Source organism: Pseudophryne corroboree, chromosome 9 (assembly GCF_028390025.1).
Source record: "Pseudophryne corroboree isolate aPseCor3 chromosome 9, aPseCor3.hap2, whole genome shotgun sequence".
Classification (NCBI taxonomy): Eukaryota; Metazoa; Chordata; class Amphibia; order Anura; family Myobatrachidae; genus Pseudophryne; species Pseudophryne corroboree.
This window is the reverse complement of record NC_086452.1, coordinates 466,017,386-466,039,257: the sequence shown is the minus strand read 5'-3', so window position 1 is coordinate 466,039,257 and position 21,872 is coordinate 466,017,386.

Below are 21,872 nucleotides of genomic sequence, written 5' to 3'. Positions count from 1 at the left end.
TTAGGTAGAATAAAGCCAGTTTGTGCAAGGGCCTCCAAATTGCCTCTTTTTCCTGCCAGTATAAGTACGGACTGTGTGACGTGCCTACTTGGATGCGGTCACTCATATAATCCTCCACCATTCTATCAATGGTGATAGAATCATATGCAGTGACAGTAGACGACATGTCCGTAATGGTTGTCAGGTCCTTCAGTCCGGACCAGATGTCAGCATCAGCAGTCGCTCCAGACTGCCCTGCATCACCGCCAGCGGGTGGGCTCGGAATTCTGAGCCTTTTCCTCGCACCCCCAGTTGCGGGAGAATGTGAAGGAGGAGATGTTGACAGGTCGCGTTCCGCTTGACTTGACAATTTTCTCACCAGCAGGTCTTTGAAACCCAGCAGACTTGTGTGCGCCGGAAAGAGAGATCCAAGGTAGGTTTTAAATCTAGGATCGAGCACGGTGGCCAAAATGTAGTGCTCTGATTTCAACAGATTGACCACCCGTGAATCCTTGTTAAGCGAATTAAGGGCTCCATCCACAAGTCCCACATGCCTAGCGGAATCGCTCTGTCTTAGCTCCTCCTTCAATGTCTCCAGCTTCTTCTGCAAAAGCCTGATGAGGGGAATGACCTGACTCAGGCTGGCAGTGTCTGAACTGACTTCACGTGTGGCAAGTTCAAAAGGTTGCAGAACCTTGCACAACGTTGAAATCATTCTCCACTGCGCTTGAGACAGGTGCATTCCACCTCCTATTTCGTGGTCAGTTGTATAGGCTTGAATGGCCTTTTGCTGCTCCTCCAACCTCTGAAGCATATAGAGGGTTGAATTCCACCTCGTTACCACCTCCTGCTTCAGATGATGGCAGGGCAGGTTCAGGCGTTTTTGGTGGTGCTCCAGTCTTCTGTACGTGCTGCCTGTACGCCGAAAGTGTCCCGCAATTTTTCTGGCCACCGACAGCATCTCTTGCACGCCCCTGTCGTTTTTTAAAAAATTCTGCACCACCAAATTCAAGGTATGTGCAAAACATGGGACGTGCTGGAATTTGCCCAGATGTAATGCACGCACAATATTGCTGGCGTTGTCCGATGCCACAAATCCACAGGAGAGTCCAATTGGGGTAAGCCATTCCGCGATGATCTTCCTCAGTTGCCGTAAGAGGTTTTCAGCTGTGTGCGTATTCTGGAAACCGGTGATACAAAGCGTAGCCTGCCTAGGAACGAGTTGGCGTTTGCGAGATGCTGCTACTGGTGCCGCCGCTGCTGTTCTTGCGGCGGGAGTCCATACATCTACCCAGTGGGCTGTCACAGTCATATAGTCCTGACCCTGCCCTGCTCCACTTGTCCACATGTCCGTGGTTAAGTGGACATTGGGTACAGCTGCATTTTTTAGGACACTGGTGACTCTTTTTCTGAGGTCTGTGTACATTTTCGGTATCGCAACCCTAGAGAAATGGAACCTAGATGGTATTTGGTACCGGGGACACAGTACCTCCAACAAGTCTTTAGTTGGCTCTGCAGTAATGATGGATACCGGAACCACGTTTCTCACCACCCAGGATGTCAAGGCCTCAGTTATCCGCTTTGCAGTAGGATGACTGCTGTGATATTTAATCTTCCTCGCAAATGACTGTTGGACAGTCAATTGCTTGGTGGAAGTAGTAAAAGTGGTCTTACGACTTCCTCTCTGGGATGACCATCGACTCCCAGCAGCAACAACAGCAGCGCCAGCAGCAGTAGGCGTTACACGCAAGGATGCATCGGAGGAATCCCAGGCAGGAGAGGAATCGTCAGAATTGCCAGTGACATGGCCTGCAGGACTATTGGCATTCCTGGGGAAGGAGGAAATTGACACTGAGGGAGTTGGTGGGGTGGTTTGCGTGAGCTTGGTTACAAGAGGAAGGGATTTACTGGTCAGTGGAGTGCTTCCGCTGTCACCCAAAGTTTTTGAACTTGTCACTGACTTATTATGAATGCGCTGCAGGTGACGTATAAGGGAGGATGTTCCGAGGTGGTTAACGTCCTTACCCCTACTTATTACAGCTTGACAAAGGGAACACACGGCTTGACACCTGTTGTCCGCATTTCTGGTGAAATACCTCCACACCGAAGAGCTGATTTTTTTGGTATTTTCACCTGGCATGTCAACGGCCATATTCGTCCCACGGACAACAGGTGTCTCCCCGGGTGCCTGACTTAAACAAACCACCTCACCATCAGAATCCTCCTTGTCAATTTCCTCCCCAGCGCCAGCAACACCCATATCCTCCTCATCCTGGTGGACTTCAACACTGACATCTTCAATCTCACTATCAGGAACTGGACTGCGGGTGCTCCTTCCAGCACTTGCAGGGGGCGTGCAAATGGTGGAAGGCGCATGCTCTTCACATCCAGTGTTGGGAAGGTCAGGCATCGCAACCGACACAATTGGACTCTCCTTGTGGATTTGGGATTTCGAAGAACGCACAGTTCTTTGCTGTGCTTTTGCCAGCTTGAGTCGTTTCATTTTTCTAGCGAGAGGCTGAGTGCTTCCATCCTCATGTGAAGCTGAACCACTAGCCATGAACATAGGCCAGGGCCTCAGCCGTTCCTTGCCACTCCGTGTGGTAAATGGCATATTGGCAAGTTTACGCTTCTCCTCCGACAATTTTAGTTTAGGTTTTGGAGTCCTTTTTTTTCTGATATTTGGTGATTTGGATTTGACATGCTCTGTACTATGACATTGGGCATCGGCCTTGGCAGACGACGTTGCTGGCATTTCATCGTCTCGGCCATGACTAGTGGCAGCAGCTTCAGCACGAGGTGGAAGTGGATCTTGATCTTTCCCTAATTTTGGAACCTCAACTTTTTTGTTCTCCATATTTTATAGGCAGAACTAAAAGGCACCTCAGGTAAACAATGGAGATGGATGGATTGGATACTAGTATACAATTATGGACGGACTGCCACGGTTAGGTGGTATAAAAAAACCACGGTTAGGTGGTATATATTATAATAATAATACAATTATGGATGGACGGACTGCCTGCCGACTGCCGACACAGAGGTAGCCACAGCCGTGAACTACCGCACTGTACACTGGTTGATAAAGAGATAATAGTATACTCGTAACAACTAGTATGACACTATGACGACGGTATAAAGAATGAAAAAAAAACCACGGTTAGGTGGTATATATTATAATAATAATACAATTATGGATGGACGGACTGCCTGCCGACTGCCGACACAGAGGTAGCCACAGCCGTGAACTACTGCACTGTACACTGGTTGATAAAGAGATAGTAGTATACTCGTAACAACTAGTATGACACTATGACGACGGTATAAAGAATGAAAAAAAAACCACGGTTAGGTGGTATATATTATAATAATAATACAATTATGGATGGACGGACTGCCTGCCGACTGCCGACACAGAGGTAGCCACAGCCGTGAACTACCGCACTGTACACTGGTTGATAAAGAGATAGTAGTATACTCGTAACAACTAGTATGACACTATGACGACGGTATAAAGAATGAAAAAAAAACCACGGTTAGGTGGTATATATTATAATAATAATACAATTATGGATGGACGGACTGCCTGCCGACTGCCGACACAGAGGTAGCCACAGCCGTGAACTACCGCACTGTACACTGGTTGATAAAGAGATAGTAGTATACTCGTAACAACTAGTATGACACTATGACGACGGTATAAAGAATGAAAAAAAAACCACGGTTAGGTGGTATATATTATAATAATAATACAATTATGGATGGACGGACTGCCTGCCGACTGCCGACACAGAGGTAGCCACAGCCGTGAACTACCGCACTGTACACTGGTTGATAAAGAGATAGTAGTATACTCGTAACAACTAGTATGACACTATGACGGTATAAAGAATGAAAAAAAAACCACGGTTAGGTGGTATATATTATAATAATAATACAATTATGGATGGACGGACTGCCTGCCGACTGCCGACACAGAGGTAGCCACAGCCGTGAACTACCGCACTGTACACTGGTTGATAAAGAGATAGTAGTATACTCGTAACAACTAGTATGACACTATGACGACGGTATAAAGAAAGAAAAAAAAATACCACGGTTAGGTGGTATATATTGTAATACAATTATGGATGGACGGACTGCCTGCCGAGTTCCGACTGCCGACACAGAGGTAGCCACAGCCGTGAACTACCGCACTGTACTGTGTCTGCTGCTAATATAGACTGGTTGATAAAGAGATAGTATACAATACATACAACAATATACTACTATACTGGTGGTCAGGCACTGGTCACCACTAGTCACACTGGCAGTGGCACTCCTGCAGCAAAAGTGTGCACTGTTTAATTTTAAATTAATATAATATTATGTACTCCTGGGGGCTCCTGCTATAACAACCTGCAGTGCTCCCCAGTCTCCCCCACAATTATTATAAGCTTTGCCTTTTATACATTGATGTGCAGCACACTGGGCTGAGCTGAGTGCACACAGACTGAGTCACACTGTGTGACTGGCTGCTGCTGTGTATCGTTTTTTTTCAGGCAGAGAACGGATATAGCAGAGAACGGATATATTATATTAAAATAAATAAAAGTTAACTAACAACAACTGCACTGGTCACTGTGGTAAACTCTGTCTGACTCTGCACAATCTCTCTCTCTCTTCTAATCTAATTTCTAATGGAGAGGACGCCAGCCACGTCCTCTCCCTATCAATCTCAATGCACGTGTGAAAATGGCGGCGACGCGCGGCTCCTTATATAGAATCCGAGTCTCGCGAGAATCCGACAGCGTCATGATGACGTTCGGGCGCGCTCGGGTTAACCGAGCAAGGCGGGAGGATCCGAGTCTGCTCGGACCCGTGAAAAAAAACATGAAGTTCGTGCGGGTTCGGTTTCAGAGAAACCGAACCCGCTCATCTCTAAAATAAGTTACATACATACTAGCCTCATAATCAAATGTTCCCCAACAAAACAGTCAAGCATTCCTAACAATCCCCCCCCCCCCCCCCAACCTGTAGCATTACTTTTAGCAATTACCTGGATGGTGTCCTAGGAGGACTGGGGTGAGCTGGTACAGGAGGACAGAGCGCACATGAGGAGAGACTGGAGAGCGGGTACAGGAGGAGAGCACGCAAGGCGTAGCGTCTTCACATCACGTGCAGGCGAATTCCTATTGGTGCGGAGCGCAGCGCCAGCGGCTGTGAGTATCGGCAGTCGGAGGGGATCACAGTGCTGAGCCACGCCGCACCGTAGATCGGTCATAGAGATCTGATCTGTGGCGGGTGGCCCTCTCAGACAGGGGAGCCCGGGGTACTTACCCCCAATGACCCCCCCTTAATCCGGCTCTGACTGGACATATACGGCAGTATCACTGGAATTATATGGCAGTACCACTGGACTTATACGGCAGTATCACTGGACTGGATTTATACCACAGTACCACTGGACATATATGGCAGTACCACTAGACATATACGGCAGTATCACTGGACTGGATTTATACGTCAGTACCACTGGATTTATACGGCAGTAGCACTGGACATATACGGCAGTATCACTGGACTTATACGCCAGTACCACTGGATTTATATGGCAATACCACTGGACATATACAGCAGTATCACTGGAATTATATGGCAGTACCGCTGGACATATGCGGCAGATTCACTGGACATATATAGCAGTACCACTGGACATATACAGCAGTATCACTGGAATTATACAGCAGTACCACTGGACATATATGGCAGTATCACTGGATTTATACGGCAGTACCGCTGGACATATACGGAAGTTTCACTGGACATAAATAGCAGTACCATGGACATATACGGCAGTAACACTGGACTTATACAGCAGCACGGGAACAACACCACTGGGCTGATGAAAGACAACACAGCACCACTGCAATGGACTGGACTTATACAGCAGCACTGGACATATGGCAGCAGAGGACACAACCACTGGGACTGGACTGATGCAGCATAAGACACTACACTGGACTGAGCAGCACAAGACAGCACTGGATTCAGATTTGCCACCCTACTTTCCCTCCCGCACAGACAATGAGGACGGAGCCACGTCCTCTCGTTACACTCTCCAATGCCGGAGTGAAAATGGCGGCGACGCGCGGCTCCTTATATGGAATCCAAACCCCGCGAGAATCCGACAGCAGGATGATGACGTTTTGCCTCGTTCTGGTTTCTGAGTCAGGCGGGAAAACCAGAGCCTGACTCAGATCCGGGCTCCGGTAGTGAAGTTCGGGGGGGGGGGGGGGGGGGTTCGGTTCTCATGGTACCGAACCCGCTCATCTCTACTTATTACAATGTGCCCTTATGTCATTGCACATACTGTACTGTACCTGATTCAGCTTCAGTTGCAGTTTTGCTAAATAGCAAAACTGCAACTGCTTGCGATCGCATGCTGGGGGCTGCCCAGCACAGGGCAAGGTCGCTTAGCATGCTAATGGGCGCCAGCGCTCTGGGCAAAAACACAGCCAGATACGATCGCATTGCTTAAGCGATACAAGCTGAATAAGGCCCAGTGTCCTTACTCGGGGATAACGCACTCCAATTTGTGTCTGCGCATATGACATCTCTCATCTTCAGCAGAGCTCCTCGCAGTGACTGTAAAGGCCTTTGGGAATACGTTATGTGTGCATGACATTTCATTCCTTACAACCCACCTATTCATCAAAGCGTACCCCTCCGATGCAAGTCCTGAGGCTGCTCCACCTTCCCCCTGCCTCATGCCTTGACCATCTCTGCTTAGCTTACATACTGCCTTCAGGATACCTCCCGCCTGCTTGCACCTCATGTCATCTGTCTGTTGCCCCTCTCCACTAGATTGTTAGCTCTTCAGAGCAGGGCCCTCTTTCCTCTTGTTATCTAAGCCCTCTTCTCCTCACATTTCACTCGCAGCTCTCTCCTACTCAGCGACCATCTTTACCGCTTTTTCTCCTGCTGGTAAAGGCTCCTCTCTATCTATGGCCGCCAGCCCCAAGTAGTACAATGATTACTCCCTCGCTACTTACATCTTAGCTGTATTGTGGCCCTCATTCCGAGATGATCGTAGCTGTGCTACGATCATTCGCACTGACATGCGGGGGGATGCCCAGCACAGGGCTAATCCGCCCCGCATGTCAGTGCCGCCCCCCCCCCCCCGCAGAAGTGCAAAGGCATCGCACAGCGGCGATGCCTTTGCACTTTCAGAGTAGCTCCCAACCAGCGCAGCTTTAGCGTGCTGGCCAGGAGTACTCGTCGCTCCCTGGCCTGCAGCGGCTGCGTATGACTTCGCGCAGATGCTGTGGGCCACTCACCGCACGGTCCGGCCACGCCTGCATTGGCCGGACCGTGCCCACGAAACGGCGGCCGAACGCCACCATTCCGCCCCCTCCCGCCCAGCGACCGCCTCTGCCTGTCAATCAGGCAGAGGCGATCACTGCCCCACTACAGCCTTCGGCCGTCTGGCATGCGCTGGCGCACTACGGCACCGGCACATACGCAGTGGGTACCCATTCGCTCGGCTGCGATAAAAAGCAGCGAGCGAACGGGTCAGAATGACCCCCTATGTCTTGAGAATTGTGGTGCTCTTTGTTACCTGTACTCTATTCCTGTTACTTACTGTAATGCTAAGTTTTGTCTCCCTGTACTGTCCTTTGTACGGCGCTACAAAACACTTGTGGCGCCTTATAAATAAAATGTAATAATAATAATAGCCTGGTGTATTGTCCTCACAGTTACTCTGGCACTCCGTTATGGTGTCTGTGTATATGCCGCGTGTCTATAACTGTGCATTGGGGGTCATTCCGAGTTGATCGCTCGCTAGCAGTTTTTAGCAGCTATGCAAACGCTAAGCCGCCGCCCAATGGGAGTGTATTATAGCTTAGCAGAAGTGCGAACGAAAGGATCGCAGAGCGGCTACAAAAAAATATTGTGCAGTTTTAGAGTAGCTCCAGACCTACTCAGCGCTTGCGATCTCTTCAGACCACTCAGTTCCGGATTTGACGTCACAAACACACCCTGCGTTTGGCCAGCCACGCCTGCGTTTTTCTTGGCACGCCTGCGTTTTTCCGAGCATTCCCTGAAAATGGTGAGTTGACACCCAGAAATGCCCACTTCATGTCAATCACTCTGCGGCGGCTATTGCGACTGAAATCTTTGCTAGACCTTGTGTAAAATTATATCGGTCATTGTGAAAGTACATCACGCGGGCGCACTGCGCCGTATACGCATGCGCAGAAGTGCCTTTTTTTAGTTAATCGCAGCGCAGCGAACATTTTCAGCTAGCGATAAACTCGGAATGACCCCCATTGTCCCTGAGCAGCAGAAACTATTTATGTCTTCCATACTTACTGGAAGTTCTGCCTCCGGATAAAAGACCCCATATCTGTATATCAAAGGATTGTTCTAAATAAATGTCAAATCAGCTAAAACAAAATATTACTAATGATGTAGGATTTGGGTTCTGAGCCACCAGTGACTGGTCCTGCTAAAACCACTGATTGCAGATTCAGTATCCGCTCCGCACAATGGGGATTATTCAGGTCACATCGCTAAGTGATGCGACCGCAATAACCCCGGCAGTGGCGGCAATGCGCACACACAGGTACCGTCCTGCACATGTGCGGCCGCTGATTGCGAAGCAGTTATATTGGCTGCAAATGCCTCTGCCTGGTTGACAGGCAGAGGCGTTTGCAAGTCGAGGTGGGGGGGGGGGGGGGGGGCGGCATGGGGAAAATGGGTATGGGTCGTTGGATCGACATAACTTAGGTTGACAGTCATTAGGTCGACCACTATTGGTCGATACGCATTAGGTCAACAGGGTCACTATGTCGACATGGTCATTAGGTCGACATGTACTAGGTCGACAGGTCAAAAGGTTGACATGGTTTTTTTAAAACTTTTTTTATGTTGTTTTCTTCGTAAAGTGACGGGGAACCCCAGTTAGTGCATTGTGTCCCCTCACTCCGCTACCGCTGCACTCAACACAGGTTACCGTTCCAAATCGCAGTCTGCATGGATCGTAAAGTATGAAAAAGTCCAAAAATTGGAAAAAAACTGTGAAAAACTCATGTCGACCTTTTGAACTGTCAACCTAATGCATGTCGACCAATAGTGGCCGACCTAATGACTGTCGACCTAAGTGGTGTTGACCTAGTGGCTGTATCCCGGGGAAAATTGGTGCGGGGTGGCAGCATTTTCCGCGTGGCTGCGTGGCGTCACTTGCAGACGCTACTATCAAAAAAATGGCAGCTGCCTGTCTGCATATGCAGCCTAGCTGCCGGGGGATGTTCACAGATGTTACGGTCGCAGCCACTGGGCGGGCCATTCTGCATGCTGGGCGGTCTTGCCCTGTGATGGACAGCCCCCAGTATGGGAAAGAAGGGATTGCAGATTCTGCTCTCCGTACTGAATAACCCTCGTTGGCAGGCATCGCTTCTGTTAGAGTAATAAGATAATAAAGCACTGCGGGCTAGACATCAAACTAACTGAACATCCAAATTAGAAGGCAAGCCTCTGTTTCCCTATTATACTCCATCTCCCAGATATAAACGTATCAATCACAGTGAAATGTATTTTGTAACTGAAACTGAAGTGTTTCGGAAAAAAAACCAGTGAGCACATTAATAGTTCCACTTCCATTAGCCAATTTCTAAGTGTAATATATATTTTACGTTCCATTAGTACATTTTGGAGTGAGTTGAGTGATTCCTTTAATTCATTATTCCTTGTACTTAAACTTGATGATCCCTCAAATTTCTTAAGATGTTTTAGCTCAGCCTGTAATTCCCTATTCGTGTGCACTAATTTTACTGTATAATCGCGTGTAACCAAATGCATTAACCTTTGAAAACAATCATTTGTTGGGTTATGTGCTAAAACGGAAGAGTGTTAAAATTAATTGTTGTTTTTTTTTGCTTGTCGATTTTCTGTTTCCAAATTACTACAATAATGAGCTTACAGAGAGGAAAACGGGGCGAGTGAAGGTTCTAGGGTCTAATGACCATGTCAGGCTGTTGTCATATTCTATATCGTAAAATTGACTATTGATTAAAAAAATATGTAATTATGTCTTCATGTTGGAATGTAACGACAGTTGTTCTGAACTCTGACCCCTCCCACCAGGGCCAGTGGTGTCACATTCAGAGATTCGCAGCATAACACACAACTACAGCGTCCAAACACCTCTGTATTTTTCCCATACTTACCCATCACATACCACTCCATGCTGACAACACAGACATTTCTGTTAACCACCCAATAGCAACATCGCAGCACAAGCCACAAGCAAACATGTATAAAAGTACAGAGAAAAGGAAAAGGCACCCAGGGTTGCACAGGCAACATACAGGAAATAAAAAACTATGTAGAATAGAAAAGGACATTCCAAAAACTACAATAGGGAAGATGAATAGAAAAAAGTTAATACTAATGCTAATGTATATAATAAAATTAAGTGCTGATAAAAAATGGTGTCATTCTGTTTACGCTGAAGTGCCAGTGGGCCTGATTAAGATGTGGTTGGAGGAGGATTCCACAGAAGCAGCAGCAAGGCACTACATTGTAACGCAGCAGAAGGCATCTGATATAAGTAGATGCCTCCTACTTGTATTAGTGATCTGTGGATGCAGCAATGGATCATCTGCACTACCATTGGCCGGCGGCGCAGAGCCGGATTAAGGCTATGGTGGGCCCGGGGCGCTTCAAACAAGGGGGCCCCTAACAGAGGCAGGGAGATCAAATATATATATATATATATATATATATATATATATATGCCAAAAAATTGAAGAAGCAGGGAGCGCCAATAGTGCATTAAAAGAGTACAGGAATTTTATTTAAAAAGTCCAAATTGGTGACAAGTAAAACCCGTACCATAAAAGGCGGTCAAACCACCGCTCGTATAACCGGCATATAATTTACCCCACCGTGCGAACGGAATATTCTTAATTCCAAATCCAAACGTCAGACCACGCCCATACGCGTTTCGTCATTCGACTTCGTCAGTAGGCCAGGTCTGAAGTCACAAAAGCATTGTTTAAATACACATGTCATTATTCTAATTAACCCATACAGGTTACATTCAAATAAATTTCAGCATAACACGGAATACAATGTCGACATTTCTCTAGTACATATAGTTCAAAAATAATGAGTACTATAATTCCACACAAAAATAGTTGTGGTAGGAAAAGTTCATCAAGGCATCAGATATCTAAATTAATAACAGTAACAAAAACATTTAAAAATATATAAAAAGTAATGAATACAAAATGATTCAATTATATAAATGACATTCAATCATATACATGAGCACATCGGTGTCAATGATGTTAACAAACAGAGCCACTCAGCTAACCATTAGCCGCCCATACATATGCTTATAAATGATTACATACGGCTGACATGCATGAATGGCATTATACATAGCGATGTACGTCCACCCGTCGCCTGTTCAACGGACTCCTTATACTAAACTAGCTGTTACCTTTTTTGTTCACAGCAGTTGTATCAATCCTCACAGTTGGGTGTCTGCACTTGCATCGCCTGTAGCATTTATCCCGTCACGTTACTCACGTTACTTATACCACCAAAACCCGTCGCATTAGCCCCGTCATTAAACGATCAGGCGGCGCCCGGTATTGACGTGAGCGGGTTGAATAAACAGGTGTATGGACATTTCATACTGTTAAAGGACCAGCGCTTGCTTGCGCGATCAGTTTATCACAGATAGGGGAAAAAACAATAGGGAAAAAGACCAAGACTATTTCCGTGCGGATAATGAAAACATACACTATAATATAAAAGATAAAGGGAACGTATACTGCAATTGATAGGCATGAATCCTCCCTACCAACAATTAATCTTATAGAAATCGTGGACTTATAAATTGATAGACAGAGAATTAAATAACAGATCCAGTCTTAGATATCTATTTGAGAAACGGGGTCAATTCATATCCCTCGTTTAACCCGTTTGGATACAGAGTATCTAATGTGACTATCCAAAATGTTTCCCTTTTATTAAGGGTATTTTCTCTATCTCCCCCACGCAGGGCTTAAAGTGGTCTTGGAGAGGTGGGGGAACTCACCTCACCTGCAATGCCACAGAAAGGGTGTGGCCTCACAAGGAAGGGGCGTGGTCACACAAAAGTACCACCAATTCAAAATAATGCTTCACAGTAGCACAATCTTATTCACATTGCCCGCCCCACATACTAGTGCCCTTTACACACAATGCCCACAATTTTCAGAGTCCCCCCTTTTACACAGTACGGCAGACAGCGTCCCCTTTTACACAGTACGACAGGTAGAGCCCCTTCCAGGGGCAAACGCAGGATTTTATGAGGGGTTTTTATATATATATATATATATATATACATATACACATATACACACACACTCAGAGTCTTGAAAGTGCAAAAACAGACAAAAAGAGTGACATGGCAAGAGAGGGTGAGAGAGACATGGAGATAGAGACATTGCAAGAGAGAGAGAGAGACATGGCAAAAGAGAGAGAGATGAAGAGGAGACATGGCAAAATAGAGTGACATGGAGAGAGAGAGAGGGACATGGAGAGAGAGAGAATATCAGCAGCAGAAAGACTGGGCACCCAGAGCTGTGAATTGTGGCAGCAGTTACCTGGAGGTCTTCATGAGGAGGGAGAGTTGACTCTCCTACCAGACGCCCAGGCAGGGGCAAACGCAGGATTTTCTTGGGGGGGGTTCCGTTCACGTATGCATGTACATATGTTGTGATAGATATATATATATATATACACACACACACATACATACATACACTTCTGTACATATACATACATACTTACACACAGCATACATACATTCATGGCGTACTTTCAAAAACATATATACAATACATAACTACTCGGATCAAACATACACACTGCAGACACACACACGGAGCATACATGCATGCATACACACAGAGCATGCATACATATACACACAGAGCATACATACACACAGCACATACACACACGTAGGATACATACACACGGCACATGATACACACACAGGATACATACACACAGCACATGATACACACACAGGATACGTACACACAGACACATGATACACACACAGGATACATACACACAGACACATGATACACACACAGGATACATACACACAGACACATGATACACACACAGGATACATACACACAGACACATGATACACACACAGGATACATACACACAGACACATGATACACACACAGGATACATGAACACAGCACATGATACACACATAGGATACATGCACACAGCACATGATACACACATAGGATACATGAACACAGCACATGATACACACATAGGATACATGAACACGGCACATGATACACACATAGGATACATGAACACAGGCCATGATACACACATAGGATACATGAACACAGCACATGATACACACAGGATACATACACACAGCACATGATACACACATAGGATACATACACACAGACACATGATACACACACAGGATACATACACACAGACACATGATACACACACAGGATACATACACACAGACACATGATACACACACAGGATACATACACACAGACACATGATACACACACAGGATACATACACACAGCACATGATACACACATAGGATACATACACACAGACACATGATACACACACAGGATACATACACACAGACACATGATACACACACAGGATACATACACACAGACACATGATACACACACAGGATACATACACACAGACACATGATACACACACAGGATACATGAACACAGCACATGATACACACATAGGATACATGCACACAGCACATGATACACACATAGGATACATGAACACGGCACATGATACACACATAGGATACATGAACACAGGCCATGATACACACATAGGATACATGAACACAGCACATGATACACACAGGATACATACACACAGCACATGATACACACATAGGATACATGCACACAGCACATGATACACACATAGGATACATGAACACAGCACATGATACACACATAGGATACATGAACACGGCACATGATACACACATAGGATACATGAACACAGGCCATGATACACACACAGGATACATGAACACAGCACATGATACACACACAGGATACATGAACACAGCACATGATACACACACAGGATACATGAACACAGCACATGATACACACAGGATACATACACACAGCACATGATACACACACAGGATACATACACACAGCACATGATACACACATAGGATACATGCACACAGCACATGATACACACATAGGATACATGAACACAGCACATGATACACACATAGGATACATGAACACGGCACATGATACACACATAGGATACATCAACACAGGCCATGATACACACATAGGATACATGAACACAGCACATGATACACACACAGGATACATGAACACAGCACATGATACACACACAGGATACATGAACACAGCACATGATACACACAGGATACATACACACAGCACATGATACACACACAGGATACATACACACAGCACATGATACACACACAGGATACATACACACAGACACATGATACACACACAGGATACATGAACACAGCACATGATACACACATAGGATACATGCACACAGCACATGATACACACATAGGATACATGCACACAGCACATGATACACACGTGACGTAGCTTATAAACACATAGCACCCCCCCCCCCTCTTCCTTCCAAACACCAGGGCAGTGGGTTCCTCACCCGGCCAACTAAGCCCCCCCCCTACACTTAAAACAAATACCTGTGCTCAACTGCAGTACAGTTCACTGTAAACATTTCCGTCCTGCCTCACCCGGCCGGCCAGCTCTGTCACATGGGAGGTCTGCCTGGGAGGAGCTGCAACTTTCTCTGCAGCTACTGTTGCTCCCCGTACATTCAGCCAGCCTGCCTTCGTCCTCTCCTCAGTTAGTGGAGGCAGCTGCCGGCAGCCGCACCGCACAGTCTTGGGGGGGGGGGGGGGTATCGGGCGTTACAGCCCGCGGCTCAGTCACACTCCGGCGGCTGTGGCTGCGGCAGAGGGGGGGAGTGAGGGCACTTTGAACCTGGCGCCGGCTGAGCGCCATTCACGGCTCCTGGACCGTCAGCTAATGAGAAGCTGCCACTTGGCAGCTTTTCATTGGCTGGCGGTCTGCGAGCCGTGATTGGCTCACACCAGATTTTGAAAAAGCCTCATCTACTTCTAATTGGTGCTGCAGCCGGTCCGCGAGCCGTGATTGGCTGGCGGCCGCTGCCACCTTTATAATGGAACAGGGACATGATGCTGTGGCCGGGCGGAGGCGGAACTGGTTCCGCCTGCAATTAGAGGTGACGGAACGCAGTTCCGTCCCGTTCCGGCCCACTTTAACCACTGCCCCCACGCTTGTCGTAGGCTACATGTTCCAAACCTATAAATTTTAATGAAACAGGGTCACTGCAATGATGCTGTTTGAAATGGCGGGGAACACTATGATTTTCCACATTATTCTTAATATTTCTCAAGTGTTCTAAAATTCGGAGTTTTAACACCCTCTTAGTCTTGCCGACGTATCTCATCCCGCACCCACATTCAAGTAGATAGACGATAAAAGTGGAATTACAATTAATAAAGGTATTAATTTTAAACTTTTTGTCCGAATTTTTACTACTAAAAGTTTTGGTGCCCTTTAACCCATACTGGCACACTTTGCACTTTCCACAGACATAAAATCCCTCTACTTTATTCAATGATAGACAATTCGGAGTACTACTCTCTTTTCTCTCCAGAGCAGGCAATAAACTTGGAGCTAGATAAGTTTTAAGGGTTTTGGCTCGTCTAAATACCATATCAGGTCTAACTGGTAAATGTTTAGATAATACAGAATCCATTTGCAAAATATGCCAGTTACGTTTGAGACTGGTCTGTATTTCGTGATTCGATGAGTTAAATTGCGTCACAAAGGGACAGAACATAGTATCCGTCTCAACTCGGTTCTGAACTTCATGTTTCTTATATTTGATTAGTTCTTTTCTATCCAGCGTGCTAGCTTTTTTAATGGCACCTTCAATCAGAGTTAAGGGATAACCTTTCTCTAGGTAACGCCTTTTATATTCTGATGCTTATTCCTGAAATTTGGTTACTGAGGTGCAATTTCTCCTTAATCGTATCAGTTGTGAAAAGGGCAAGTTACTCTTCCACTTTTTCAAATGACAGCTGTTATAATCTAAATAGTTGTTACTATCTACCTCTTTGAAAAATGTATAGGTCTCTATTGATTTATTGGATGCATAGTCACTGGTGTTAAGGACTAGATCCAGGAACTCTATTTGTTCTTTCTGAAAATTCGATGTGAAATGTAAATTAAATTCATTTATATTAAGGTGTTGTACAAACCCATTGAATTCATCTTCTGTTCCACGCCAAATGACTAGCACGTCATCAATATAGCGTTTAAACAGCATAACCTTATCAGAATAAGGATTATTGGTTAGTACATTTCCTTTTTCCCACTCACCCATATATAGATTGGCGACACTAGGGGCACAAATCGTCCCCATGGCTACCCCGCACACTTGTACAAAATATTCATCCAAAAAAGTAAAATAATTGTGTTTAAAAATAAAACTGACACAATCCAAGAGAAACCGAACCCTCTGCATGGTCATCTCATTATCTCTTTTCAATACCATCTCCAAGTGCAACAGGCCTTTCTCATGTGGAATCGAGGTATATAACGAGGTGACATCGATGGTACCCCACTTATAATCATCACACCAAACAAAATTTTCTAGCAACTGAAGTATATGTGTGGAATCTTTCACATAAGTTTCTAACTTAGGAACATAACCTTTGAGGAAAATATCTACATATTCAGAGACACGAGAGGTAAGGGAGTCGATCCCCGAAATTATGGGGCGACCTGGGGGCCTTGATTGGTTTTTGTGGATCTTTGGTAAGTAATATATTGTAGCAATCCTAGGATGTTCATTCCACAAATAACCAAATTCCTCATCACTAAGGACCCCCGTTTTATAACCTACATTCAGTAAATCTAATAATGAAGTTTGATAATCTTTCGTAGGGTCCTTTTTTAACTTGGAATAGGAAGAAGGATCTGAGAGTAATCTATACATTTCGGTCTCATAATCGGTTCGATTTAAAAGAACCAATCCTCCCCCTTTATCAGCTTGTTTGATAACTAAAGCCGCATTTCCCTTTAATTTATCCAATGATAATTGTTCTAATCTAGTTAAATTTGGGGCTAAATTCCCTTTTTCTTTAATTTTGTCAAAATCTTTTTTTACCAGTTGAGCAAAAAGATCCAGGTGTGTACCTCGTGACTCGACAGGGTAAAAAGTAGATCTTTTTTTCAACCCAGAGACATTGGGATTTTTTTGACTTTCAGAATTTTTTATGGGGGCTGTTGACTTATTACCTTGTCTGATATAATGTCTCTTTAATGTCATTTTACGTATATACAGATTAAGGTCCATGTATAAATTAAATTTATTAACACCTGCCGAGGGAGCAAAAGATAACCCTCTCTGTAATACATCTATGTCTGTATCATTGAGCTCCACTTCTGAAAGGTTGAAAATACCTATTTTCTTTTTCACTAATGGGGCTGCATTAATGCTTTTTTGTGAGGTGCCCTGTCCTCCTCTCTTCCCTCTTCGTCTCTGTTTCTTTTACCCCACATTCTTGAAGGCAATTGATTCGGGGCCTGATCTTTTTGTTGTTGTTGTTGTCTCATGTATTCTCTTCGTTTCCCTAAAAAAGAACTGTGTTTGGGGGAAAAAACCTCACCCTGCAGTTGGTGGAGAGTATCAAATCTATTATTGGTGGTATACTTGGGAACTTCTGACCACTCTGTTTGTGGTCTCCATGGTCTATCTCTACCTACTCTTTGCCAGCGCTGGGTGTATCTCTCACGCTGTGGTTTTGGTCTGAATTGTTCGGTAGCTTGTCTACCCCTTCTATCATTCATATAACCCTGATATTGGGCGTGTTCTCGAAAGTTTGAATGATCTCTCTGCCTAGAATGATCTCTCAATCTTGAGGTCGGTCTTTGCCTCTGTTGGAATCTATGTTTCCTCACTGGCTCATTATCCCATTTCACCTGTGACCAATTTCTCACCTGACCAAGTTCGTAATCGGTCTTATCTCTAATGAATTTTTTCCTTTTAGTCTGTATTATGTCCCCCTCAATTTTGGCTACTTTTTGTTCTATATATGCTGAAAATTCCTTGAATTCAACTTCGTCCCCTTTAATATCTAATTGTTGTTCAACAGATGCCAATTCTTTCTCTAAATCTTGCAATATTTTTTTCTTTTCATATACAATAAGCCTCATAAGCTCTATTGAGCATTCATCTAGAATACGATGCCATTCTTTCATGAACTTCTCATTGGATGACCCGAAAGTGGGGGTCTTAGTGATACGTAATCCGCGAGGTACTCTCTCGCTTTTGATATAGTTCTCTAAACCCACAATATCCCACCACATTCGGGTCTCCTTAATTATCAGGCGTTCTGCCTTGGAGTAATCATCTTAATATTTCTCAAGTGTTCTAAAATTCGGAGTTTTAACACACTCCAAATTTTAGAACACTTGAGAAATATTAAGAATAATGTGGAAAATCATAGTGTTCCCCGCCATTTCAAACAGCATCATTGCAGTGACCCTGTTTCATTAAAATTTATAGGTTTGGAACATGTAGCCTACGACAAGTGTGGGGGAGATAGAGAAAATACCCTTAATAAAAGGGAAACATTTTGGATAGTCACATTAGATACTCTGTATCCAAACGGGTTAAACGAGGGATATGAATTGACCCCGTTTCTCAAATAGATATCTAAGACTGGATCTGTTATTTAATTCTCTGTCTATCAATTTATAAGTCCACGATTTCTATAAGATTAATTGTTGGTAGGGAGGATTCATGCCTATCAATTGCAGTATATGTTCCCTTTATCTTTTATATTATAGTGTATGTTTTCATTATCCGCACGGAAATAGTCTTGGTCTTTTTCCCTATTGTTTTTTCCCCTATCTGTGATAAAATGATCGCGCAAGCAAGCGCTGGTCCTTTAACAGTATGAAATGTCCATACACCTGTTTATTCAACCCGCTCACGTCAATACCGGGCGCCGCCTGATCGTTTAATGACGGGGCTAATGCGACGGGTTTTGGTGGTATAAGTAACGGGAGTAACGTGACGGGATAAATGCTACAGGCGATGCAAGTGCAGACACCCAACTGTGAGGATTGATACAACTGCTGTGAACAAAAAAGGTAACAGCTAGTTTAGTATAAGGAGTCCGTTGAACGGACGACGGGTGGACGTACATCGCTATGTATAATGCCATTCATGCATGTGAGCCGTATGTAATCATTTATAAGCATATGTATGGGCGGCTAATGGTTAGCTGAGTGGCTCTGTTTGTTAACATCATTGACACCGATGTGCTCATGTATATGATTGAATGTCATTTATATAATTGAATAATTTTGTATTCATTACTTTTTATATATTTTTAAATTACTATAAAATATATTTTTGTTACTGTTATTAATTTAGATATCTGATGCCTTGATGAACTTTTCCTACCACAACTATTTTTGTGTGGAATTATAGTACTCATTATTTTTTAACTATATGTACTAGAGAAATGTCGATATTGTATTCCGTGTTATGCTGAAATTTATTTGAATGTAACCTGTATGGGTTAATTAGAATAATGACATGTGTATTTAAACAATGCTTTTGTGACTTCAGACCAGGCCTACTGACGAAGTCGAATGACGAAACGCGTATGGGCGTGGTCTGACGTTTGGATTTGGAATTAAGAATATTCCGTTCGCACGGTGGGGTAAATTATATGCCGGTTATACGAGCGGTGGTTTGACCGCCTTTTATGGTACGGGTTTTACTTGTCACCAATTTGGACTTTTTAAATAAAATTCCTGTACTCTTTTAATGCACTATTGGCGCTCCCTGCTTCTTCAATTTTTTGGCAGGACTACCACCCGTCCGGGATCGGGTAACATTGGGGAGGCGACAGCTGGAAATCCCAGAAGTGCGCACTGACAAATCTCTTCCACCAAATAATATTGGCAGTCAGTGAATTTGAGGAACATTGCTCCTAGTTTATCTTTGGGCTTGTAGTTCCACGGGACTTTTCATATATATTTATATCTAAAAAAGCTTTTACCTTGTTATTTGCGCTCATACTATCTGTTCATATATATATATATATTTATATAATATGGGATGTAGTTATGTGACCGGCGATCAGGAGACCGCCGGTTACAAAACCGACGGCTACATTTCACTCCCTTCACAATTCCTAGAGTCGGTATGTCGACCAGAAGGGACTATTCCCACTCGTGGGTGTCCACGACACCCATAGAGTGGGAATAGAACCTGTGGCGAGCGCAGAGCAGCTTGCCACTTAGCCTGCCGGGCATCTAAATGCTGAGATCCCACCTTCGGTATGGTGACCGGCGGACTCCAAACCGCTGGTCACACAATACCAACATATACATATGTATATATATCAAAGGCATGATGTCTGGCTTTCCCCCTGCATGAACAATGCTGCAGCGGTTGCCCACCGGGTGTTGCGCTGGGTGGCCGCACAAATAAATCCACAATTGTCCCAATGGTGCAGCACTCCTTGCGTCTAAGTAATACCACTGTTTTAGGCATAAGTTTGGCAACGTTTCAGTGCCCTTTATTAGTGTGGCACTTTCATCAATAGTGGTATTACTTGGACGCCAGGAGTGCTGCACCATTGGGACACTATGTACATACATACACCTGCATATACAGTATATGTTTACACATGCACATATATATATATATACATACACACACACATATATACATATATATATATATACACATATACACCTATATACACACACACACACACACACACACACACACACACACACACACACACACACATTACCCACACACACATAATTACACACACACACACACACACACTCAACACAAAGCAAAAAATTACAATTTAACACAGCAGCAGGTAAATAAAAAACAACAGCAAACAATACACCCAGCTTACTTTTTGATCTGCTGCTGGTGAGACAGGAGAGCAGCTACAGCTCGCTCCTCCACGCAACCCCTCTGGCTCACACATCTTCCGTGCAGCCTGCGCGCCCAGCCAGTGACTGAGCCGCAGGCTGCTACTACTTCCCCCATTGGACAGCTGAGCCGTCGCTCAGCTGTCCCTTACTTCATGAAGCGCCAGCGCTGTTAGGTTCTTCCCCGACAGGGAGACGCGCGGGGTCCGGGAGGCCAGTGCTGCAGGTCGGATCGCTAACAGAGATCCGATCTGTGGCTGGCGGCGGGGGGGGGGGCCCTTTTAGAAAGGGGGGCCCGGGGTACATACCCCCTGGGCCCCCCCCTTATTCCGGCTCTGCGCCTGCGTGACCCATGGGGTCGTGCAAGCCAGCCTCCACAATTCCTACAAAGAGGCCAGGAAATCCTCATCTTCTGTCGGAGAGCTGGCCTCGGCAATCCCCCAAAATGGTGGTGACATGCCTCTGTGTTGGGAAAAGGAGGGCTCCACCTCCCCCAAATGGATACAAACCCTAGTGATGTCTGCAGCTCTAGTACGTCCAACGAAGCAGGACCCATACTGCACATGCATAGTACAGGTCCAGCAAGGATCATTCTGATTGGTGGATGGCTGGAGGAATCCACCAATCAAAGTGCTGATAGCCGTTTACAGCATGAAAGCATGTGGAAAGATTGTGCGGGGATATTTATGATTTTTTTTTTTGGCCCCGCGAATGGGTGGATAGGGGCCCCAGTACATTTCTTTGCCCAGGGACTACAAT